At 38.3% G+C, this 27,423-nt stretch overlaps 1 protein-coding gene across 4 annotated transcripts in view; it reads right to left on the reverse strand.

The window, feature by feature from the left end:
- LOC131764037 (interferon-activable protein 203-like) overlaps positions 1-9,634 on the reverse strand; it is a 45,584-nt gene extending 35,950 nt beyond the window's left edge. For 2 of the 4 annotated variants that reach the window (XM_067039281.1, XM_067039273.1), the window contains exon 1: positions 8,476-8,726. The gene's annotated coding sequence lies outside the window, so the exon portion shown is untranslated. Of the gene's footprint in view, positions 1-8,475; positions 8,745-9,558 lie in introns of those variants that run through there. The other 2 variants (XM_067039260.1, XM_067039265.1) reach the window with 2 other exon arrangements.
- Between the last annotated feature and the right edge of the window lie 17,789 nt (positions 9,635-27,423).

The raw sequence follows: 27,423 nt of genomic DNA on the forward strand, positions 1-27,423 counted from the left end.
TGGGGGCTGGGAGCTGAGATTCGGGCTTCGATCGGAAGCCGGGAGAGGACTGGTGTTGGCTGCATGAACACAGCCTGAAGTGAGCCACAGCTAGCTGGGAAGGAGTCTGGAAAAAAGTCTGGAGCTGCCTATGAGGGAAGAGACCATTGTTTTGGGGTGCACGAGGAGAGGTGATTCAGAGCACCACCTAAACGAGCTCCAGAGATGGAGTGCAAGCCACGGCTACAGCACCGACACCAAGAGATGGGCATGAGATGCTAAAGCTGCTGCTGCAGCCACCAAGAAGGCTGTGTGCAAGCACAGGTCACTATCCACACCTCCCCTCCCAGGAGCCTATGCAGCCCGCCACTGCCAGGTTCCCGCGATCTAGGCACAACTTCCCTGGGAGAACACACGGTGCACCCCAGACTTGTTACAACATCACGCTTGCCTCTGCCTCTGAAGGCTCACCCCGCATTCCGTACCCCTCCCTCTCCCCTGCCTGAGTGAGCCAGAGCCCACTAATCAGCTGCTACTTTAACCCCAGCGTGTCTGAGAAAAGAACAGATGCCCTTAGGCAACCTACAGGCAGAGGCAGGGCCAAATCCAAATCTGAACACCAGGAGCTGTGAAAACAAAGAAGAGAAAAGGAAATTTCTCCCAGCAGCCTCAGGGAGAGGGGATTAAACCTCCACAAACAACTTGATGTACCATGCATCTCTGGAATATCTGAAAATGAATGATCCCAAAATTGAGGTGGTGGACTTTGGGAGCAGCAATATATATATATTTTTTCCTTTTTCTCTTTTTGTTAGTGTGTATGTGTATGCTTCCGTGTGAGATTTTGTCATTTTGTCTGTATAGCTTTACTTTTACCATTTGTTCTAGGTTTCTGTCTGTCCTTTTTTTTTTTTTTTAGTATACTTTCTAGTGCTTGTTATCATTGGTGGATTTATTTTCTGGTTTGGTTGCTCTCTTCCTTCTTTCTTTCTTTTTTTTTCCTTGTTTCTTTTTTTATTACTTTTTAATTATTTATTTTTAATAATTATTTTTTATTTTAATAACTTTATTTATTTTCTTTCTTTCTTTTATTCTCCCTTTTCTCCTGACCTGTGTGGCTGACAGGGTCTTGGTGCTCAAGCCAGGTGTCAGGCCTGTGCCTCTGAGGTGGGAGAGCTGAGTTTAAGATATTGGTCCACCAGAAACCTCCCAGCTCCACATAATATCAAATGGCAAAAGTTGTCCCAGATCTCTCCATCTCAACACTAAGACCCAGCTCCACTCAATGACCAGCAAGCTACAGTGCTGGACACCCTATGCCAAACAACTAGCAAGACAGGATCACAAACCCACCCACATAACAAACCCACATAGCAGAGAGGCTGCCAAAAATCATAATAGGGTCACAGACACCCTCAAACACACCACCGGACAGGGACCTGCCCACCAGAAAGACAAGATCCAGCCTCACCCACCAGAACACAGGCACTAGTCCCCTACACCAGGAAGCCTACACAACCCACTGAACCAACCTCAGCCACTGGAGGCAGACACCAAAAACAATGGGAACTACAAACCTGCAGCCTGTGAAAAGGAGACCCCAAACACAGTACGGTTAAGCAAAATGAGAAGACAGAGAAACACACACCAGATGAAGGAGTAAGGTAAAACCCCACAGGCCAAAAAAATGAAGAGGAAATAGGCAGTCCACCTGAAAAAGAATTCAGAATAATGATAGTAAAGATGATCTAAAATCTTGGAAATAGAATAGAGAAAATACAAGAAACGTTTAACAAGGACCCTGAAGAACTAAAGAGCAAACAAACAATGATAAACAACACAATAAATGAAATTGAAAATTCTCTAGAAGGAATCAATAGCACCATAACTGAGGCAGAAAAATGGATACATGACCCGGAAGATAAAATCGTGGAAATAACTACAAAAGAGCAGAATAAAGAAAAAAGAATGAAAAGAATTGAGGACAGTCTCAGAGACCTCTGGGATAACATTAAACACACCAACATTCGAATTATAGGGGTCCCAGAAGAAGAAGAGAAAAAGAAAGGGACTGAGAAAATATTTGAAGAGATTATAGTTGAAAACTTCCCAAATATGGGAAAGGAAATAGTCATTCAAGTCCAGGAAGTGCAGAGTCCCATACAGGATAAATCTGAGGAGAAACATGTCAAGACACATATTAATCAAACTATCAAACACTAAATACAAAGAAAAAATATTAAACACAGCAAGGGAAAAACAACAAATAACATACAAGGGAATCCCCATAAGGTGAACAGCTGATCTTTCAGCAGAAACTCTGCAAGCCAGGAGGGTGTGGCAGGATATATTTAAAGTGATGAAAGGGAAAAACCTAGAACCAAGATTATTTTACCCAGCAAGGATCTCATTCAGATTCGATGGAGAAATTAAAAATTTTACAGACAAGCAAAACCTAAGAGAATATAGCAAAACCAAACAAGCTTTACAACAAATGCTAAAGGGAATTCTCTAGGCAGGAAACACAAGAGGAGGAAAAGACCTACAATAACAAACCCAAAACAATTAAGAAAATGGTAATAGGAACATACATATCAAAAATTACCTTAAATGTAAATGGATTAAATGCTCCAATCAAAAGACATAGACTGGCTGAATGGATATAATGGCAAGACTGTATATCTGCTGTCTACAAGAGACCAACTAGGGACACATACAGACTGAAAGTGAGGGGATAGAAAAAGATATTGCATGCAAATGGAGATCAAAAGAAAGCTGGAGTAGCAATTCTCATTTCAGACAAAATAGACTTTAAAATAATGACTATTACAAGTGACAAAGAAGGACACTACATAATGATCAAGGGTTCAATCCAAGAAGAATATATAACAATTGTTAAAATTTAGGCACCCAACATAGGAGCACCTCAATACATAAGGCAAATGCGAACAGCCAAAAAAGGGGAAATCGACAGTAACACAAACATAGTAGGGGACTTTAACACCACTTGCACCAATGGGCAGATCATGTAAAATGAAAATAAATAAGTTATCACAAGCTTTAAATGATACATTAAACAAGATGGACTTAATTGATATTTATAGGACATCCCATCCAAAAACAACAGAATACACTTTCTTCTCAAGTGCTCATGGAACATTCTCCAAGATAGATGATATCTTGGGTCACAAATCAAGCCTTGATAAATTTAAGAAAATTGAAGTCATATCAAGTACCTTTTCTGACCACAATGCTATGAGACAAGATATCAATTACAGGAAAAAAATCTGTAAAAAATACAAACACATGGAGGCTAAACAATACATTACTTAATAACCAAGAGATCACTGAAGAAATCAAAGAGGAAATCAAAAATACCTAGAAATAAATGACAATGAAAACACTATGAACCAAAACCTATGGGATGCAGCAAAAGCAGTTCTAAGAGGGAAGTTTATAGCAATACAATATTACCTCAAGAAACAAGAAACATCTCAAATAAACAATCTAACCTTAAACCTACAGCAATTAGAGAAAGAAGAACAAAAAAACCCAAGGTTAGCAGAAGGAAAGAAATCATAAAGATCAGAGCAGAAATAAATGAAATAGAAATGAAGGAACAATAGCAAAAATCAATAATACTAAAAGCTTGTTCTTTGAGAAGATAAGCAAAATTGATAAACCATTACCCAGACTCATCAAAAAAAAAAAAAAGGGGAGAAGATTCAAATCAATCGAATTAGAAATGAAAAAGGAGAAGTAACAACTGACACTGCAGAAATACAAAGGATCATGAGAGATTACTACAAGCAACTGTATGCCAATAAAAAGGACAACCTGGGACATGGACAAATTCTTAGAAAAGCACAACCTTCTGAGACTGAACCAGGAAGAAGTAGAAAATATAAAGAGAGCAATCAGAAGCAATGAAATTGAGACTTTGATTAAAAATCTTCCAACAAACAAATGCTCAAGACCAGATGGCTTCACAGGCAAATTCTATCAAACATTTACACAAAAGCTAACACCTATCCTTCGCAAACTCTTCCAAAATATAACAGAGGGAGGAACACTCCCAAAATCATTCTATGAGACCACCATCACCCAGATACCAAAACCAGACAAAGATGTCACAAAGAAAGAAAACTACAGGCCAATAACACTGATGAACATAGATGCAAAAATCTTCAACAAAACACTAGCAAACAAAATCCAACAGCACATTAAAAAGATCATACACCATGATCATGATCCTGGTTTATCCCAGGAATGCAAGAATTCTTCAATATATGCAAGTCAATCAATGTGATACACCATATTAACAAACTGAGGAATAAAAATTATATGATCATCTCAATAGATGCAGAAAAAGCTTTTGACAAAATTCAACACCCATTTATGATAAAAACCCTCCAGAAAGTAGGCACAGAGGGAACTTACGTCAACATAATAAAGGTCATATATGACAACCTCACAGCCAACATCATTCTCAATGGTGAAAAACTGAAAACATTTCCACTAAGATCAGGAACAAGACAAGGTTGCCCACTCTCACCAGTATTATTCAACATAGTTCTTGAAGTTTTAGCCACAGCAATCAGAGAAGAAAAAGAAATAAAAAGAATCCAAATTGGAAAAGAAGAAGTAAAGCTGTCACTGTTTGTAGATGACATGATACTATATATAGAGAATCCTAAAGATGCTACCAGAAAACTACTAGAGCTAAAAAACGAATTTAGTAAAGTAGCAGGATACAAAATTAATACACAGAAATCTCTGGCATTCTTATACACTAATGATGAAAAATCTGAAAGAGAAATTAAGGAAACACTCCCATTTACCACTGCAACAAAAAGAATAAAATACCTAAGAATAAACTTACCTAAGGAGACAAAAGACCTGTATGCAGAAAACTATAAGACACTAATGAAAGAAATTAAAGATGATACAAACAGATGGAGAGATATACCATGCTCTTGGATTGGAAGAATAAACATTGTGAAAATGACTATACTATCCAAAGCAACCTACAGATTCAATGCAATCCATATCAAACTACCAATGGCATTTTTCACAGAACTAGAACAAAAAATTTCACAATTTCTATGGAAACACAAAAGACCTTGAATAGTCAAAGCAATCTTGAGAAAGAAAAACGGAGTTGGAGGAATCAGGCTCCAGGACTTCAGACTATACTACAAACCCACAGTAATCAAGACACTATGGTACTGGCATAAAAACAGAAATACAGGTAAATGGAACTGGATTGAAAGCCCAGAGATAAACCCATGCACATATGGTCACCTTATTTTTGATAAAGGTGCAAGAATATACAATGGAGAAAAGAGAGCTTCCTCAATAAGTAGTGGTGGGAAAACTGGACAGCTACCTGTAAAAGAATGAAATTAGAACACTACCGAACACCATACACAAAAATAAACTCAAAATGGATTACAGACCTAAATGTAAGGCCAGACACTATCAAACTCTTAGAGGAAAACATAGGCAGAACACTCTATGAAATAGATCACAGCAAGATCCTTTTGACCCACCTCCTAGAACAATGGATATAAAAACAAAAATAAACAAATGGGACCTAATGAAACTTAAAAGCTTTTGCACAGCAAAGGAAACCATAAACAAGACGAAAAGACAACCGTCAGAATGGGAGAAAATATTTGCAGATGAAGCAACTGACAAAGGATTAATCTCCAAAAGTTACAAGAAGCTCATGCAGCTCGATACCAAAAAAAACAAACAACCTAATCCAAAAATGGGCAGAAGACCTAAATAGACTTTTCTCCAAAGAAGATATACAGATTGCTAACAAAAACATGAAAGAATGCTCAACATCATTAATCATTAGAGAAATGAATGGCCATCATCAAAATTCTACAAAAAAAAAAAGGTCATGAAGAACATAGGGGTAAGACAGGAATAAAGACACAGACCTACTAGAGAATGGACTTGAGGCTGTGGGGAGGGGGAAGGGTGAGCTGTGACAAAGTGAAAGAGTGGCATGGACATATATACACTACCAAATGTAAAATAGATAGCTAGTGGGAAGTAGCCACATAGCACAGGGAGATCAGCTCAGTGGTTTGTGACCACCTAGAGGGGTGGGATAAGGAGGGTGGGAGGGAGGGAGACGCAAGAGGGAGGAGATATGGGAACATATGTATATGTATAACTGATTCACTTTGTTATAAAGCAGCAACTAACACACCATTGTAAAGGAATTATACTCCAATAAAGATGTAAGAAAAAAAAGAAAAGAAAGAAATAATGAGTCACTATGTTGTATAACAGGCACTACCACAATGTTGTAGGTCAGTTATACTGCAAAAACAAACAAACAAACAAACAAACTCATAGAAAAGAAATTAGATTTGTGGTAACCTGTGAGGAAAAAGGGAATTGGATGACGTCAGGAAAAAGGTGAAAACTTTCAGTTTTAAGATATAAATAGGTACTAGCGATGTAATGTACAACATGATAAATATAATTACCACTGCTGTATGTTATGTCTGAAAGTTATTATGAGAGTATATCCTAAGAGTTCTCTTCATAAGAAAAAGAAAAAGTTTTTGTACTTCTTTAATTTTGTATCTATATAAGATGGTGGATGTTCACTAAACTTATTATGCTTATCACTTCATGATGGATATAAATCAAATCACTATGCTGCACACCTTAAATTCATACAGTGCCATATGTAAATTATGTCTCAATTAAACTGGAAGAAAAAAATATAAAATGCAGACCTTATCTCCCTCTCCCCGGATAATAAATTAGATTCTTTAAATAGCCTTTCTGAAGTTCCCGGATTGTGAATTTCACAACATATCTATCCCCAGGGGTAAGAGAAGAGGTACTCTCCATCTATCTAGAGGGAAAAATAATTTTTAGAGTAGAATTTTTAATCTAGCCCAAATGATACTTAAATATGAGGGCCTCAAACACTATTGTATTCGAGGCATTGGTAGTTTTGGCAGACAAAGACCCACATGGCATCGTCTATTGGAAGTAATAGTCAGTAAAAATTAATATATAACATCAAGAAAAACTGTAAGCTGAAAGGTAAGTAAGAGTGAAAACTTAACTTGATTAGGTGTGTCTATGCCTTAAAAATAAATAAAGCCCTGACTGAAGAGAAGAGAAGCAGGAAGTATATCAACATGGTGGAGGGAGAGAGGGAGGACAAAGAATATGACAGTTCACTAATGTATTTTCTTAAATGGTAAGTCAGATACGGGTATAAGTAAAAAACAAAAACAAATCATAAAGGGAGAATATAGAAGTATCATAAATTGAAATGAAGAAAGAAGATACAAGACAATATATGTTAATTATCAGGATACACTGTCTAACCGGTTAAGCTTAAGTGACAAATTGCTCAACTTGGATTTAAGAAATCTGCCAATGTATTGTTAACAAAAGATCACTTAAAAGTGGAAAAATAAAAGAAAAATATTTATCATGCAAAGAGTAAGTAAAAGAAAACCAGTTTATCTATATTACTGTGGTTTTAAATAGATCTGAAGATAAAAAGTATCATCAGAGCACAACACAATGAAAAAACGTCCAACTCCTAGGGAAATACAACAGTTTTAATTGTGTATTTGCCTATTAAAAGTAAATATAATAAGTGTAATTAACAGCATTTATCTAACATACATAAGATTCTGAAATTAATATTAAAAATCTTATATTCTAGTCAAGCACATATAAAATAATACTGTATCAGGCCATACAGAAAGTTTTTAAACAATTCTAAACGTAGACAATAGAAATCTATTTGTAATTGCCTCTCTCTGCCTCTCTCCTATGCCTTGTCACCAGAAATAAAAAGTATTAATTTTCAGGAAGGCAGAAAGTAATCCTAAAAGAAACTGAAATAACAACACTGGCAGCTGGTGTAAAATGGAGTCTAAAAGAAAAAGTAAACTGTCTTAAGAGAGGTAAAGAAGCCATGTTTTGTACAACTGTACTTGTGGAACTGAAACTTGTCTGCTCTCCTCTGTGTGTGTGTGTGTTTTCTAAAATTAGGACAATGCCATACAGTACACTTTTATATACAGATGTATTTTTTTACTCAGTATTATTTTATGATACTTTTATCATGCCCCTATCTTGACTTTCACCCAGGCCCCCACCACAGCCACCAAGTTTCCTGTGCATCTTACAGGGAAGGAAACCAAACCTTTTCTCTAAATATAGCTCATGCCGATAGTTGCCTGGGGAATACATTTTAATATTTTCTATAGTCAAAATGCATCTCCCTTTGTTCAGGCTTCAGTTGTAGTGGAATAAAATGTCTATTATTTGCCTAGGCAGTAAAGGATTAGAATCAAGCTACTGCTGTTTTCACTTTTCTGAATATAGTTGATATAAAACCTTTCCCCCCAAATTCTTCATGACTAAAGCTCCCATTCTCATCTTGATGCTACCAACCAGGTACCCACAGCTCTCTACAGAAATTCCTACCAGTCTTACCTCAGTGAAAATGTCCTCCACAGTAGTCTAGATCTTGAGGTTTTCTTTCAAAATGCAAGAATCACTGCTTATTTTGCTTAAGTAGGACGATAAATCAGTAAAGCTCTCAGAGACTGAACTGCAGAATTTTATAATCTCCTGAAGGGCAGAGGAAAAAGAAGTATTTTGAAAGACAACAAGGAAAAAGGGCACTAGCTAGACAAACACTTGATTTAGTGCTGGCTACCTCATACAGTGCTTTCCCGGAGAAAGAGAAGTTAGGAAACAGTATTGAGACTCCTCCCACCAATGTTCTTGGCTTTCAGTTTCATTAGTCAGAGAAAATAAACGGTTTATTTCCTTTAAATATCTTAATCAAAATGAAAAATTATGGCAAAGTTACACTCAAAACTTTTTTTATTATAAATGTCAGTAGATGAAAAGAGTTCCAACATTAGAACTTTGTTATCCAGCAGACTTACATCAGGGTCATTAGAAAACTATATTCCCTTGAATGACTCTCAAATATACAAGAAGTAAGGTAAGCCATCTGGCCACTTATCCCTTGCTTCCTGTTCTCAGAGTAGCAATGGCAAGAGGAGATCTTGGAAGAACCGTCTATCTCTACTGTTTTTGACTGAAACTCCTGGAAGGGGATGAGTTTTCTATAAAATAGCTGTTGGTTTAAATAGTACCTAAAACATTCACCCAGTTAATGACTGACACACCTGGAGCTTGACAGAAGTAGAAGGTCATTACAAATATGTGAATCCTTCCTCAGATATATAGAAAGAAATGTGACATTAGTGGCCCTCTTGACTATGACTAGCTACTTAACTTCACTAATTAACTTCATGCTTACTCATCATGCTTTCTGCATTAGTCATGGGTAAACACAAGTGGCTAGTGGGCTTATATCATGACAGCTTCGAAACCTTGCAAATTCTGGAAGAACACTGAACCTTTGGAATAAGAGGGGCCTGATAAACCTTTTGGTCTACAGTGTTACTTCTGTGAAGGACAGTGGATGCCTTCTGGAGTACCGTACGCCCTGAGATGTCAAATAAATGGCACCAGCCAGCAGACCTTATAGTGGTTACTCACCAGCTGATCTGCAAGTAGAGTGAGATCATGACTGCAAATAGGTCCTAAAACAGCTAATGTTCGTAGATAATCCGTGGTCTTCTAAAGAGAAGAAAGCCAATTACTTTCATGCAAACTAGAGTGATGGAAGGGATAGTTGAAGTCTGGATATGAGACCATCTGAATAACTTCACCAAAGTAGGAGTAAGTCAGGAAAAAGCAAAGAGGATCTGGAGTGAGGTCCAGAAACACCTGTGGGTGTTCACTGTTTTCTGTCACAGGTTTTAGGTTGCTGTTATGTGGATGCATGGAGCTGGTGTTAAGGTAATGCATAAAGAGGAACTTTAGGGAAATCAGGAGAGCCCATTCCAGAGATCAGAGGGCAGTGGACACATGGAAGGAATGGCCATAATTCAGAACATTTTCCTGCCCCTTTTCTTATAATCAATTCATGTGGAGTAATGTTCTTGGTTGAGACTCCAGTATACAACACACAGATTACTGTTATCAATAAACACAGTTCAGAGCAATGCTCCATAATTCATATTGTGCAGTTGGTATTTTATTTTATTTATTTATTTTTTTTTATCGGACTTAAAACTTTATCAGACTTTAAAATACATTTCAATTGGTAAAATTCTTTACTAGCCAAGGTGCTACTAATCTATCTAGAAATAGGCATGTAAGTATTAGTAACATTTTATTTTTTTATTTTTTTTTTTAACATCTTTATTGGAGTATAATTGTTTTACAATAGTGTGTTAGTTTTCCCTCTACAACAAACTAAATCAGTTATACATACACACATGCTCCCACATCTCCTCCCTCTTGCATCACCCTCTCTCCCACCCTCCCTATCCCACCCCCCCAGGCGGTCACACAGCACAGAGGTGATCTCCCTGTGCTATGCAGCAGCTTCCCACCAGCTATCTAATTTACATTTGATAGTGTATATATGTCCCTGCCACTCCCCCACTTCGTCACAGCCCACCCCTCCCCCTCCCCATATCCTCAAGTCCATGCTCGAGTAAGTCTGTGTTTTATTCCCATCCTACCACTAACCTCTTCATGACATTTTTTTCCCTTAGAGTCCATATATATGTGTTAGCATACGGTATTTGTTTTTCTCCTTCTGACTTACTTCACTCTGTATGACAGACTCCAGGTCCATCCACCTCATTATAAATAACTCAGTTTCATTTCTTTTTATGGCTGAGTAATATTCCATTGTATATATGTGCCACATCTTCTTTATCCATTCATCTGTTGATGGACACTTAGGTTGCTTCCATGTCCTGGCTATTGTAAATAGAGCTGCAATGAACATTTTGGTACATGAGTCTTTCTGAATTATAGTTTTCTCAGGGTATATTCCCAGTAGTGGGATTGCTGGGTCGTATGGTAGTTCTATTTGTAGTTTTTTAAGGAACCTCCATACTGTTCTCCATAGCGGCTGTATCAATTTACATTCCCACCAGCAGTGCAAGAGGGTTCCCTTTTCTCCACACCCTCTCCAGCATGTATTGTTTCTAGAGTTTTTGATGATGGCCAATCTGACCGGTGTGAGATGATATCTCATTGTAGTTTTGATTTGCATTTCTCTAATGATTAATGAGGTTGAGCATTCTTTCATGTGTTTGTTAGCAATCTGTATATCTTCTTTGGAGAAATGTCTATTTAGTTCTTCTGCCCATTTTTGGATTGGGTTGTTTGTTTTTTTGTTATTGAGCTGCATGAGTTGCTTATAAATTTTGGAAATTAATCCTTTGTCAGTTGCTTCATTTGCAAATATTTTCTCCCATTCTGAGGGTTGTCTTTTGGTCTTGTTTATGGTATCCTTTGCTGTGCAAAAGCTTTTAAGTTTCATTAGGTCCCATTTGTTTATTTGTGTTTTTATTTCCATTTCTCTAGGAGATGGGTCAAAAAGGATCTTGCTGTGAGTTATGTCGTATAGTGTTCTGCCTATGTTTTCCTCTAAGAGTTTGACAGTGTCTGGCCTTACATTTAGGTCTTTAACCCATTTTGAGTTTATTTTTGTGTGTGGTGTTAGGGAGTGTTCTAATTTCATACTTTTACATGTAGCTGTCCAGTTTTCCCAGCACCACTTATTGAAGAGGCTGTCTTTTCTCCACTGTATATCCTTCCCTCCTTTATCAAAGATAAGGTGACCATATGTGTGTGGGTTTATCTCTGGGCTCTCTATCCTGTTCCATTGATCTATATTTCTGTTTTTGTGCCAGTACCATACTGTCTTGATTACTGTAGCCTTGTAGTAGAGTCTGAAGTCAGGGAGCCTAATTCCTCCAGCTCCATTTCTCGTTCTCAAGATTGCTTTGGCTATTCGGGGTCTTTTGTGTTTCCATACAAATTGTGAAATTTTTTGTTCTAGTTCTGTAAAAAATGCCAGTGGTAATTTGATAGGGATTGCATTGAATCGGTAGATTGCTTTGGGTAGTATAGTCATTTTCACAATGTTGATTCTTCCAATCCAAGAACATGGTATATTTCTCCACCTATTTGTATCATCTTTAATTTCTTTCATCAGTGTCTTATAGTTTTCTGCATACAAGTCTTTTGTCTCCTTAGGTAGGTTTATTCCTAGATATTTTATTCTTTTTGTTGCAATGGTAAATCAGTTGGTATTTTAATAGATGAAGCAAAGGAATGCTAAAAAACCTTAACTTTGCCAACCTAGTTAAGGTTTACAGAATTTCACTCTCAGGAGGATGAAATGTATGGCATGGAAACAGAGGCAGACACTCAGTTGTGCATACCAAGACAGTTCAGCTAGAGAGGAGAGATAGGAAGGGAGTAGGAAATGTCAGCACAGTTAGTATGTGTGTTACTGGTTCTATGGCAGCAAGACAAATTTTAGACTCCTCTGAGGAGTGAGCTAGTTACTTCATGCCATGGCCACTACTGGCTTGGAAATTCAGTGGGATTCAGCATTAGAGGAAATTACAATAACCAAGGGACTCGAGTGTGCAGATTAACATCAGTCTCTGGCGTTGGCAATTCAGCTGAATAATATTCTTTTCAACCTTTAGGTTTGGCTTTTATTACCCAAACACACACACACATATATACATACACATACATGTATGCACTCTCATACATGCATGTACACACACACGCACAGACAGCCAATCATTCTCTTGTTTTTGCATGCTTGGAGGAAAATTCTTCTAACTACTATTTTTAATTCAACAAATATTTAACAATAAATAAGATTTAAGCATCTAATGTACAGCATGGTGACTATAGCTAATAATACTGTATTGTATACTTGAAATTTGCTAAGAGAGCAAATCTTAAGCATTTTTACAAAAAAGGTAACTTTTTAAGTTTGTGTGCTCTTTTTACTCTTAAATATGAGTAAACAAACATGAATCATGTTCAGAAAAACCCTTAATGTGAAAAAGAACAAAACATGCAGAGAAAGGAACTTAAAAGAAACAGAGACAAAGGATGAGGAAGAAAACTACATATATATATATATATATATATATATATATATATAGAGAGAGAGAGAGAGAGAGAGAGAGAGAGAGAGAGAGAGAGAGAGTGTCATCAGAGATAGAAGGCATTGTATCAATGAAACAAAAAGATCATGCTAACTAATGTGAAAAAATAAATTAACAGAAGAGTTTTTAGAGATGTGTCTTTTAAATGTGATAGCAGGGGCCTTCCCTGGTGGCGCAGTGGTTGAGAATCCGCCTGCCGATGCAGGGGACACGGGTTCGTGCCCCGGTCCGGGAAGATCCCACATGCCGCGGAGCGGCTGGGCCCGTGAGCCATGGCCGCTGAGCCTGCGCGTCCGGAGCCTGTGCTCCGCAACGGGAGAGGCCACAGCAGTGAGAGGCCTGCGTACCACAAAAAAAAAAAAAAAAAAAAAAAAAAAAAAAAAATGTGATAGCAGAAATAATTTAAATTTAGTAGAGTGGTAGACTATAAATTTGAGGAGTTCCTTTTTAGTGTATACCTAGAAGACAATGAGATGGAGAAAAGGGAGAGAAAAGAAGAAATGTAGAGGTTTGTGCTTGGGTGAATATTAACCAGCTCAAGGTGGTTATATAATAAATGCCCAAGCAAGAATGAACCAAGAAAATGAAGAAAAGGAAGTTATCAAAGAACTAATATCTAGCTTGCTGAATGGGGGGGACAACATATATAAAAGCACATTATTTTAAAATCACAAAACACCAAGGAGAGAGCAAGTCTTAAAGCTTCCAGAAAAAAAAACAAAACAAAAAACAGATCACATTCAAGGATTAGAAATAAGAATGGCATGGCCTTTTTTTTTAAACATCTTTTTTGGAGTATAATTGCTTTACAATGGTGTGTTAGTTTCTGCTTTATAATAAAGTGAATCAACCATGTCCCCTTCCTTTTGTGTCTCCCTCCCACCCTCCCTATCCCACCCCTCTAGATGGTCACAAAGCACTGAGCTGATCTCCCTGTGCTGTGCGGCTGCTTCCCACTAGCTATCTATTCTACATTTGTTAATGAATATATATCCATGCCACTCTCACTTTGTCCCAGCTTACCCTTCCTCCTACCTGTATCCTCAAGCCCATTCTCTAGTAGGTCTGCGTCTTTATTCCCGTCTGGCCCCTAGGTTCTTCAAGACCATTTTTTTCTTTTTAGATTCCATATATCTGTGTTAGGGTATGGTATTTGTTTTTCTCTTTCTGACTTACTTCATTCTGTATGACAGACTCTAGGTCCATCCACCCCACTACAAATAACTCAATTTCGTTTCTTTTTATGGCTGAGTAATATTCCATTGTATATAATGGCATGGCCTTCTTGACAGCAGCACCAGAAGCTAGAAGACATGGAGAGTGGGAGGGGGGTGCAATCGCTTTACCACTTGAAGGCAAACAATTTTTAGCCTGGTATTCTATACCCAGCTGATAATTAATTACACATAAGTGTAAGGAAGGAACAAAATTGTTCAGGGCATCCCCAGGACGACGATGAAGAGAAGTCCCTGAACCTTGACCCGTGCACAGCTGGAGAGCTGAGCAGCTTGTCCAGATGGAACGGGAGGACACGGAACTCAAGGAGGACTCCTGACCAAAGAAAGAGTGGCGGCGGGGCAGGAAGGAGGGGTCTGCCTGTGCTGCAGGTGGTGAGTGGCTCTTATAAAGTAAGTGAGTTTGCTCTGAGGGGACTTTTACAATTTTGGCAGTTTAGAAAGACCTAGGGATCAGGGCATAAAAAGTTGAGCAAACTATTAAAGAAATGTCATTGACTTCAGAAAAAAATTAAAGATGCATAAGGATGGAACACAATACAGTATATAGCTTACCTGTGAATTTTACTTACATAGTCATAGTAATATAAAATACCAAACATTGATTTGGCCAAAAATTTTGAAATGACTGTATTGGGGAAATGGAAGGAAGGAATCACATGTATTTGTGAGATGTGGGGCTCTCACAATGTACAAGAAAAATGGTCTCATATAGAACAAACTTGTGGTTACCAAGGGGCAAAGGTGGGGAGGGATAATTTAGGAGTTTGGGATTAACATACACACACTGCTATGTATACAATAGATAACCAGAAAGGATCTATTGTACAGCACAGGGAATTCTGCTCAATAGTTTGCGATAACCTATAAGGGAAAAGGATCTGAAAAAGAATATATATGTGTGTGTGTGTGTGTGTGTGTGTGTGTGTGTGTGTGTGTGTGTGTGTATACATATACATATATATATATTCTGAATCACTGTGCTGTACACCTGAAACTAACACAACATTGTAAATCCACTATACTTCAATTAATAAATAATAATAAATTGTTAAAAGATTAAATTAAAACATAAGGGGCTCTACTAGATGCTGATTAAAGTATCAGCATCTTCCCACTTGCTTATCCTAAGGATCTATTAATTTTACACAAAATTTCAAACACAACCTACATTAAAATATAATAGTATTTTATAAGTAGAATTAACTACTTCCAGCTAAGAGAATTTGGGAAGTTTCCATTTGGGAAAAAGGGCATCTGGGTTGGTCCTATCAGAAAGAATCAGATTTCAATAAGTGGGAATACAAAAAATAGAATCCCAGGTCGGCAGAATGGAATAGTCCATTTCAAGGACTGTCCATGAAGAGTCAACAAGTCATCTATTCCCTGGGGTCCCTGATTGCCTCTGGCACAGAGAGTTAACCTTTATCACTAGCCTTTAAGTGGTAGGGCCTTCCACAGGTTATCTCATGTAACCTCACAACACACTACGTGTAAATACATTAAGCACACCTCATCGATGAGGGAGCTGAAACTGAAAGGTGTTAAGGCTCTTGTTCAAGGGTACCCAGCTAGTCAGTGGTGGAGACAGAATTTAAACTCATTTATTTTCTGTTAAATGCCCATTTCCTTTCTATCACTCTGCCCTGCCTTCTGGAATATCTGCACATAATTTATAGACTTGACACACCAATATACAGAAAGCCTTTTTTTAGGAGTACAGACAGTTCAAATAAAGAAACCCTAGAGGGGCAGGCTCTGCACTCACCCACACCCACCCTTTCTAGGTCTTTCTCACCACATCCTTCCCCTCAGCTCTCACACAGCTCAACACACAGATAAACATTCTACCAGAGAGGAAGCAACAACCTCAGACTGTTCAAGATTCTTACCACAAATAACACAATCGACTATGGCTAGTTGTTCTTTTTATTCAATTTGTTGTACAATGTGATGATTTAATGAATTGAAGGGGCTTTATTAAAGGATATTAACCTCTCAGATCATTGGGAAGACTGAAGGAGCAAAATCAAGTCTAAACTCACCCAAACAAAAAATGCCGCGTGCTTCACACACCTCCTTACCCGGCCCATACTCACACACTCCAAGCCAGGCAGCAAAACTGTTCTGAATGAGCACGCTCAGTGCTTCTACCACTGCACACAAGATCTCAAGAACTGACTTCACCTTGTTCACGAAATCTGCAGTACTAATGCCACTTCCATACCAGGAAGTTGACCTTTCGATTGCTGCATTCACCTAAAACCCACACATCTTTGAAAACAGCTGTATCAGCAAGAGGGAAGCCCCATGTGCACCCTGGTTCTCCTGCTGAGGACTTCCAAATCAAGCCTCAATTGGAAGCAGGTGACAGGGCACACCTATGCCACACGTATCCAACTGGGCTGCAAGAGATCTTGAGAGTCTGACTTCTGAGTTGGGAGGTGGGAATTGTTACATGTGAATTATTTAAAAGATGTTGGGCAACCACGAATATGACATGTCTTCTGGAAACCCATTCAGAAGACATAGGAGTCATTCATCACTCACGGATTTCTGGCTCAAGAACATAGGTGAATGATGGGGTGAATGATGGGGTCATTACAGAGAATAAGAGCACTGGAGGAGGAGTACATCAGGACAGGTGAAGAGACGTGGCTTGAGTGCTAGAAGTGTTGAGTTTGAGGTTCCTGTGAGATGTAAATGGAGATTTAATTGAATATATGACCCTGGAGCTTAGATGAAAGGTCAGAACTCCAGATAATAAAATGGACAGTATCAGATGCTGTAGAACAGGATGAGATCATCAGGATATGCTGAGTGTAGACAGTGTGGGCCTTGGAGCCACAGAGAGCTCAGACAGGAAGTGGTTGGGCAGAAGAGGAAGAGTCAGCAAGGGAGACTTACAAAGAAAGGCCAGAGCAGGATGGACAAGAAACAACGGCTGGCACAGTTCTGGAAGGCCAGACAGAGGGTGTTTCAAGATCATTAGGTAATTATTCATTTCCTCCATTTACCCCTCATTCCATAATTTTAGTCTGGTTTCCCCTGTTTACGTTGAGTTACAATGACCTGAAACAGACAGTAGGTATAAATGTAGCACAAGCGAGGCAATAATAAAAGCCTGAGAGTCGATCCTAATGCTCTTCCAGCTTCTAAATCATATTCTTCCCTACATTCTCAGTGTCTCCTCCTCTTCCTCCCTTGTGAACACGGGCCCTTTGTTCGTGGTGTGTGGTCATCTTTCTGTTCTCTTCCTGGTCATCTTATCCATAATGCTCTGTGGCCAGGCCTTTCCCCACAACCCTCTGCTCCAATAGACTAAGCTCAGGCTACCCTGACCGTACCTGCCCTCCATTTCACCCTCATCCTTCATTTGGTTAATTCCTATTCACCTCCAGATCTCTCTTTATATTTCACTTTCTCCAAAGTGATTTTCAAGTCCTCCCAGCCTAAATTTGGGTTAAGTACTCCAAATGTCCATCCCCATAAAACCCAGGACTTCCCATATATCGACATTGTGCGAAGAAGTGCCTGGGTTCTGTCTCTGCACAAAGTTGGAATTCCCGCTCCACCACCTGTGTGAGCTTGGGAAAGTCTCTTAGCCCACTGGAGACCGACAGTGCCTAATCCATGCAGGTGCTGTGAAAATTTAAAAAGTTCAAGTACTTAAGGCACTAAGCAAAGTAATTGAAAGACAGAAAGCACTTGGCAAACGCTGTGCATTATTATTAATATCATCAGTATTATCACTCTCATCATATTGTTTAAGGCCTAATATCTGTCTTCTTCCCTGAGATATAAACTCTGTAGGGATAGAAACTGAATCTGTCTTGTTTAAAAACAAGAGAAAAAAATCAACACTGGGTCTGGAATCTAGTAAAACTTCAGTGCACATTTATTTAAATATGGGATTCTCATGTACTTGTGTAAAAAATAATTCCAAACCCAAAGAACCGAGATCCCCCACAAACCTGCTACCCTAAAAGTCATTTCTATCCAAATGTATAATGAAAAACTCACACTCAACATATCCTAAATCAGTGATTATCTTGGGCCCCTAAGTACCTTCTCTTTCTGATTCTGCTTTTACTGTTAATGGAACCACAATCCTCCCAGTGACCTAGGCTCCAAACCTCATAGTCATCTCCAATTCTTCCCTCTTCCTTGACCCCTACATCTAGTCAATTGCATAAATACTGACAATATTAGGGAAAAGGCTGATTCAGGGGTGATGGTAAGGATAAAGATAGTCAGGTGAGGTTGTGATTTAAAGAAATGAAAATGATCACTATACCTGATAGTAAGTTAACCTTTCAATATCCATGGGAAGCCTGTCTGAAGGAACCGTCCTCGTGCTGAACTGCAGAAGGGCACCTGAAGACAAAAACAGGTGGATCAGGATGGTGATTTTGGTATTTATATTCTAACATTTATATTAATCATTTATTAATGAATTTTTAATGGTAATAACCTGTCAAACCACTTGTGTGTTATGAAAAGCAACTGCAGGCTTTCTCTTCATTCTCAAGAGTCTGTTTTTGAATTTAATAGTGACATGTAGCACAGTTGGGTACATTTCTTCAGTGCTAAGTGGTCCTTTGATCCCTGAGGTTTTCTGCATAATTGGAAATGTTCCAAGTTACTCTTGTTCCTTTCCTACTTCTCATTTACCACAGTGGATGATGGAAAATTACAAAATGATAGAAAAAGTTAATGCAACTGGTGATAAGCCAGGAGAGTGACCCTAATTGGGACATCAAGTAGGCAGGAAGAGGAAGAGGAGGGATAGAAAAAGCATAGGGTTATTTTGACATTAGCAGGAATAGCTGAGGTTCTGGGGTGATTGAATTGGCTCTGGCAAATGGAATGATATGTGTATATGTGGGACATAAAAGTTGTGTCTCTGACACCTGGATCCTACATCTTCCTGGCCATGTGGCCATTGTACATGCCTTAGAATCATGGGATGAAGATATACCAGGTACTAGGAGTCGCATGAGTCAGTTGGGCCCGATGTTTATTGTTTCATAATGTCAAGGAAATGACCTACAGCTTCAAACTGGTTTTCCTAATTATGTCTCCAAACATATGCTTCCAAAAAGGCAATGATGTCCCTCCACCAAGCCCCAACCTCAATGAAACTATAGTGTCCAAATATCAGCTGCAGCTTTTTTCCCCTACATATTGTTGGTTAAAAGTAGCTCTTTTTAAGCTTATCTCCATTCTCACAATTGATCTTAGTCCATCATCCAACTTACTACATCTTCCTTCCTTTGTCTTTTCTTGAAACATAACATATTATCCTGGCTAAGGATTGTCATACATATGAGAAGGACAAGGTTTTCATAGAAACTCCTGGCCTGGGTGATGGGCTATCTCTGAGCCACTCACTGACCTGGGTACATACAAGTATTGTTTAAATTAATAATCCTAACTGTGCAAAGTAAGTATGATTATTACTCCCATTTTATAGATGAGAAAATAGAGGCTTAGATGTGTTTCGTGACTGGCCCCAAATCATACAACTAATGAGTAGCAGTAATAGGGTTTGAACTTCAGCCTTGTGAAGCCTGAGCCAAAGCTCTTAAAGATTATAAAACACTGCCCCCTCGTGGCAACATGAAGTACAGCTCAGTGACCAACAGGATAAAAACCACGTGGATCAACAGGAGGTAAATATAGAGCATATGTCTTGCTTAAAGATGTACCAGTTTGGGGTTGTTTGTACAGCTCCACTATATGCAGGCATCCTTACTGAGTCTTGCTATCTGGCTCTTCCTTAAGAAGTTCTTTTCCTAGTTCTATTATTTTACTCTCAGTGTAGCTGAATGCAAAACAAAACATAAGACACTCTGCTTAGTTCTTTAAATTATGTGCCAGCCTGGACAAAAAAAAACTACTCAGGGACATTTTCCTGGGCGCCAGAATCACAATATCACAATAACAGAACTGGAGGCTGGAAAACACCACGCAGATTCCCAAATCCCACAAGGAAAGTATTTATTCCTCCAGGAGTATTGGCTGCTGACAGCTGAGTTTGTCTCCTGGGATTGCTCAGTGCTGAAGGAAGCTGCCTTGCCCTAGGTTACACTCTCGTATGGACAGGTTCAAAGTTCCAGCCCTCCTGCCTCAGTTAGAGACCACTAGAAGCCATCCCAACTCTAAAGTAACAGAGGGATTGGCTTCATCCCCATTACAATTGCACCACCGTTCAACTTCTTCCTCTGCCCAAGCTGCTTCCCTCTATCCTTTCAAGTGTTTCCAAGAGCATCCTCTAACAAGCCTCCCACAGGCAAATCCTGTACTCTGTTTCTCAGGCAAACAACCTAAGATAATACTCAACTCTTAACTTGAATCATATTCACAAATACTGTCACTTTAAATAAGATGCAGGAGTGCAGCGTAAAGATATATATCAGAAAAGCACATGGATATAAAGTTCAGAAACATACCAGAAGGTAAAAGTCATATATGAATTGGGGATCAATCAATCAGTCCTCATATGCTGCTAGAGTATGTGACTACTTCACATTTCATAACTTTGTAATTGCCATCATGACACTTAAATTCCTTGTCCTTCAGTTTTTTAATCTCTAAATAAAAGGATGTAATTAAATGTTTTCTATGGTCACTTCAGACCCAGTCCAAAACTTTACCTTAAAACTCCATAGTGAAAACTCTTACAATATTTCCTACAACGTTGTGTTTGAAGGTTATTTGTTTGTTTTCATTTTGACTTTGAGCTGTTCATCTACTGTTTTGATATGGTGATTAGGGATACAGGTCTTTTCCATCAGTATCAGCATCAAACATATGTAAGGCATGGTTCAGCTCTAGGAAACCTTGGGACAGTAATTGTTGATTCCTCTTTGGGGTAAAGCTCTCTTTTAAGTTGATGCTAAAATTTTTCACTAGGAAGAAACTCACTCTAATTATCTACATTAGCATGAAGTGTCTCATTCTCAAGGACTCAAGCTCAAATCCCTCCTGGGATCCCTCTTATTCAGTAACTTCCTATTGACCTTCTTTCCCTTTTAGTTTCTTCTTTGAATGGAGACATGGGAATAAAGGTACAGACTGTCATAAGGAAAGATGAATGACTGTTAAATGAGAAAACTCAATCCAAATGTAAAACTTATAAACCTTAGTTTGCGTGGTCCTAAGGAAATGTTGAACTTAGGAAGACAGTACAAAATAATACAACATAAAATAACTTAAATAGCACAACTAGAGAAAAGAATGATGAGACAGAGGTTAAAGTTTCCATATTCAGACATTCTTGATCTCACAGGTGTAGAGGACAGAAAAGTTTTTCTTCAATCAAATTAATACCACGTGTTGTTATGACCCCTGAAAAAAGCAGGGCACAATCAGTCCACAGTGACACTTTTGTCATGGTATGCCTTGGCAGGTTCTGTCTTTCCTTTTTTATATTATAGGCTGGGTCCCTTTTCATTATTCCCATCAAGGAAGAAGAGGAGGAACTCCTGTGAGCCTTAAAGATTCACAAGTTACAAGACCGTCCTATATGCCTGAGGGTGGACACCATGGATAAAATTATATACTTATAAAACACAATCGTTACATCACTAATCATTAGAGAAATGCAAATCAAAACTACAGTGAGGTATCACCTCCCACCAGTCAGAATGGCCATCATCAAAAAATCTACACACAATAAATGCTGGAGAGGATGTGGAGAAAAGGGAACCCTCTTGCACTAGTGGTGGGAATGTAAATTGATAAAGCCACTATGGAGAACGGTATGGAGGTTCCTTAAAAAACTAAAAATAGAACTACCATACGACCCAGCAATCCCACTACTGGGCATATACCCTGAAAAAACCATAATTCAAAAACAGTCATGTACCACAATGTTCACTGCAGCTCTGTTTATAATAGCCAGGACATGGAAGCAACCTAAGTGTCCACCGAGAGATGAATGCATAAATTGTGTGGCACATATATACAATGGAATATTATATATCCATTGTATATATGTGCCACACAATTTATGCATTCATCTGAGTAATATACAATATTACTCAGCCATAAAAAGAAACGAAATTGAGTTATTTGTAGTGAGGTGGATGGACCTAGAGTCTATCATACAGACTGAAGTAAGTCAGAAAGAGAAAAACAAATACCGTATGCTAACACATATATAGGAATCTTAAAAAAAAAAAAAAAAAAAAAGGGTTCTGAAGAACCTCGGGGCAGGACAGGAATAAAGATGCAGACGTAGAGAATGGACTGGAGGGGACATGGGGAGGGGGAAGGGTAAGCTGGAACGAAGTGAGAGAGTGGCATGGACATATATACACTACCAAATGTAAAATAGATAGCTAGTGGGAAGCAGCCTCATAGCACAGGGAGATCAGCTCAGTGCTTTGTGACCACCTAGATGGGTGGTATAGGGAGGGTGGGAGGGAGGGAGACGCAAGAGGGAGGACATATGGGGATATATGCATATGTATAGCTGATTCACTTTGTTATACAGCAGAAACTAACACACCATTGTAAAGCAATTATACTCCAATAAAGATGTTTAAAAAAAAAGAAAGAAAAAACAACAATAAAGACACAATCTTAGATGGGGAAAAAAAAAAACAAACAACACAATCGTTACATATATCCTCATTATCTCTGTTTTGGGAGCAATCTGAATGGCATGAACCAAAGCAGCCAGCTCAAGGTTTTCCTCTCCGGATGCCCTTTTATTTGGAAAATAACTTAGGAGGCTGAAGTATAAGAGAGGTACCAATAAATGATATGCAAGTGTGTGTATATCTGTGTGTGTGTGTTTGTGTGTATGTTCATCAAATGGCAGTAATTGCCAAAGCAAAACTGGCTTTGTCCCTCTCCGTTGAAAAGGTCCTCTTTAAGAGGTGACCATTTAAACTGGTGTCACTTCTAGAAGTGTTCTGTCATGGAGGGGCTTCAAGGACACATAGAATAAAAAAAAAAATGAATGGCATCCCTGAAGTTATGCAATGTAACAGGAAGCAATGAGGGTGATTTGTCCACAGACACAGACCCTAAAGATAGCTCTATTTCTTTCATTCAAATTAAGGAAGGAAATGATTAAAAAGTGAAATCCTTAGGTCAGTCTGGATCTTATAGTGAATTAAAGATTCTTCACAAAAGAGAGCAAATGATCATCATCTAGCAATCCACCTCCTGGTATTTAACTTAAGAAATAAAGATGTGAATTCAGATCTAAAGAAATGGCTATTCATCCTAACGCAATGTTAACAGTAAAATACGAAAATATTTTCTGAACAAAACTAAGAATGGTATTGAAGAATATGATGCAGGAAATGGTTCACCATGTTGCGTTATCTGAAAACGGTAAGTTACCACATAATATATACAGTAAGTCCCAAATTTCATGAATATATATTCAGCTGGAGTTTGTGATGGCATATAACAGTTTTAGCCCTAATTAGGCAGAGCATAAGTTAAACCCCACCAAACATGCCCCACAATTATACAGATTAGAGACTGGCTCCCATTCTCTGCCCACCTTACGTTATCAGACTGAAGCAGTCCGAAGCTCTAATCTTCTGGGGGAGGAGTAAAACATGGCGAAGCAGGAGGACGGTTGGGAACACTGCCCCATGCAGGCAGCAGAGAGGGTGAGAGTGTATCCTCATGCCCCTGTATTCTCCAGGCCCGACCACAACCTAAGGATAGGAACAATTACAGTGTCTATGCTCAGAGTGAGACACTAGGGTGTGAAGAGGATAGGTTCCTTGCCTGACGTTACAAAGGCATAAGTAGAGGGTAAGAATTTGATCCCAGGTAATTATTCTCTAGAGCCTAAAATTTTAACCAAATACCAATCTGCTTCTGCATAAATAAATTACTGGAAAGACATTAACACACGCACACACACAGCTCCATGACATTTACAAATGGAAGGGAGTATTAGTAATGGCATATATAATTCTACAAGGTCTACCATATTATTTCAATTTACCTTCTTGGCTATACAATATTAAAAGGCATCTGAATTTCCTGAGGGTCAGTGGAGGGATGTAGCCAGACACATTAGATTCTGGAGTGGCGGGGGGGGGTGGGAGTTGGGGAATGTATTTAATATTTGCTACAGATTACTTAGAAAAAATAAGTTGATGATATTGATTAGCATATTTGTAGCTGCTTTAAAAGGTACATCTCTAGAGTTTTGATTTGTGAATAGAATTCAGCTTGGAAGAACAATCTGGAGAGGCATGTGACAGGATTCTGTTCTGATGGAGCTTTTTCATCATTCACTCGGAAGCAAACACCAGATTTGTTGAAAACACAAAGATTCAAGGGAAAGCTTATATCTATTGGTTAACACAATAGATATCTCAAATAGCCTAAAAGGACCAGAAAAATATGCACAATAAATTTGCAAAATCAATTTTCATAAATTTAAGTTTTGGAATATAGAAAGAAAACATCAAATGTATAAATGTATAATTGACAGGAAAGAACTATATTAATAGTCATTCTCATAGTTCCATATGATATGAAAAAACATTACACATAAATCAGCTTCAAGTGGATCGAAAACTTAACTGAGAAAGAAAATACCATAACACTTTTAGAAGAACACATATAACAATAAATTCATGACAGAGGAGTTGTAAAGGGTACAGAATGAAAATCATGAAGGAAAAGTTGATAAGATAAATTATATTAAAATTTGGACCTTCTGTTGACTAAAACATCAGAGAAAGTGGAAAAACAATCTAAAAATTGTGAGAAGATAATGTGAAGGCCCATACAACCGACAGAGGTTTAGTATCCAGAATATACAGAGAAGTCCCATAAATCTGTAAGAAAAAGACAAACAACCCAATAGATACATGAGCAGAAGATTAGAGCAGCACTTTACATGTGAAGAAACACAACTGGCAAACTAATATGTGAAAAGGTGCTTAAACTCATCAATGGTAACCAGGGAAATGAAAATTTAAACCACAGTGAGATGCCACTTAACCACCACCAGAAAAGCAAGTATTAAAATTTGACAAATCCAAACATTGGTAAGGACATGGATAAATGGAAATTAGTCTTTTTTTAATTTAAAAAAATTTAAAATTTTTTTCCGTGCTGCGCAGCATGTGGGCTCTTAGTCCCCGACCAGGGATCAAACCCATGCCCCTTGCATTGGAAGCACGAGTCTTAACCACTGGACTGCCAGGAAAGTCCCCCGGAAAGTAGTCTTATCCATTGCAGAAGTATAAGGAAGTATAAATTATTTGGATCATAATGTGGCATTATCAATTAATTTTGAAGATACACATATCCTATGATATAGCAGTCCCCATGCTAGAAAAACTTCTTAGCAGCCCTGTTTGTTAAAGCAAAAAAAAAAAAAAAAAAAAAAAGAAAGAAAGAAAAAGTGACCAACCAGGGGCTTCCCTGGTGGCTCAGTGGTTAAGAATCCACCTGCCAATTCAGTGGACACAGGTTCGAGCCCTGGTCCAGGAAAATCCCACATGCTGTGCAGCAACTAAGCCCATGTGCCACAACTACTGAAGCCCACACACCTAGAGCCCGTGGTTCTGCAACAAGAGAAGCCACTGCAATGAGAAGTCCATGTACCATAACGAAGAGTAGCCCCCGCTCGCTGCAACTAGAGAAAGTCTGAGTGCAGCAATGAAGACCCAATGCAGCCAAAAATAAATAAATTTATTTTTAAAAATAATAGTGACCAACAATAAAATGGACAAATAAATTGTGGTATATTCATGTAGTGGAAAATTACGCAACCTGCAAAAGTGAACTACAGTTAAAATAACAATGTGAATGAATCTTAGCCAGTTGCAGAATATACATAATATGATTTCATGTATTTAAGGTATAAAATGTACAAATTAAACAATATATTGTTTACTGATACAAAACTTAAAAGAAAAGCAAAGGGATAAAACCTCCAAATTCAGAAAAGTAGTTACTTCAGGGGAGTGGGAAGTGAATGGGACTGGAGAGGCACATGGGGCTTTGGAGCTAATGATCATATTCTATTTCATAAATTGATTGGGTGGTGGGTACACAGGTATCTGTTGTGCTTTTATACATCTGCATCTTAAACATGTGCTTATAAATATTATTTTGTTATCTATGCAGTAGTTAACAATTTTAAGACAGCAAATATTCTCAGTGAGGTTTTTTTTTCTTTTTTTAATATGGGTATTAAATATGATGAAGCTCTTTTACAATTATTTGTGATGGTTTACGTCTTTAAAATAATTTTTCCAAAATTGAGGATTTTGTTCTACCTTTTCTTTTTGTGTGTCTAGTGTATTTTCAGTGTTATTCTCATTCTAGGCTGCTTGTGCTAGCAAAAAAGGTAAAACAACCTGACTATCAAAAAATATATATTGGGCTTCCCTGGTGGAGCAGTGGTTGAGGGTCCACCTGCCGATGCAGGGGACACGGGTTCATGCCCTGGTCCGGGGAGATCCCACATGCCGCGGAGCGGCTGGGCCCGTGAGCCATGGCCGCTGAGCCTGCGCGTCCGGAGCCTGTGCTCCGCAACGGGAGAGGCCACAGCAGTGAGAGGCCCACGTACCACAAAAAAAAAAAAAAAAAAAAAAAAAATATATATATATATATATATATATATTACTATTTCTTTCATTAAGTTCGGGTTTTTTTTCTTTTTGTTGCTGTGACAGAACAATTTAAATCATTACTGAAAATTAGAAAATGTAGCCAAACAAAAGTAGACAAAAAAACAATACTGATAACCCTATAGAGGCAAGCACTCCTGACACTTCTGGGAAAATCCTTTCAGATCAATTTCCTTGCTGGCTATGAGCTAATAAAAAAAATGGAAAGAGTAGTACTTTGTTATACATGTTTTATAATCAACCATCATTTAGTCAATCTATATCAGAGAGCAGAAAACTCTGAATCTGCCCTCCCTCTTTTCCTCTGTATCCTAAGGGATTTATAAAATAATTCAATCCTTTCCTCAAGGCAGGAAAAAACAAAGAGGTTGGATGGAGAATAGTGTTCATTATGAGTGTCAACTCCGATCAGTTGGTGGCGGTTGCATGAGCTCTGTTTTGAGACATTTTCTGAAAATTCAGCTGAGCAGTGAACTCTTGTCTGTGCCAAGA

This window comes from Kogia breviceps, chromosome 1, assembly GCF_026419965.1.
Source record: "Kogia breviceps isolate mKogBre1 chromosome 1, mKogBre1 haplotype 1, whole genome shotgun sequence".
In the NCBI taxonomy this organism is placed as follows: domain Eukaryota; kingdom Metazoa; phylum Chordata; class Mammalia; order Artiodactyla; family Physeteridae; genus Kogia; species Kogia breviceps.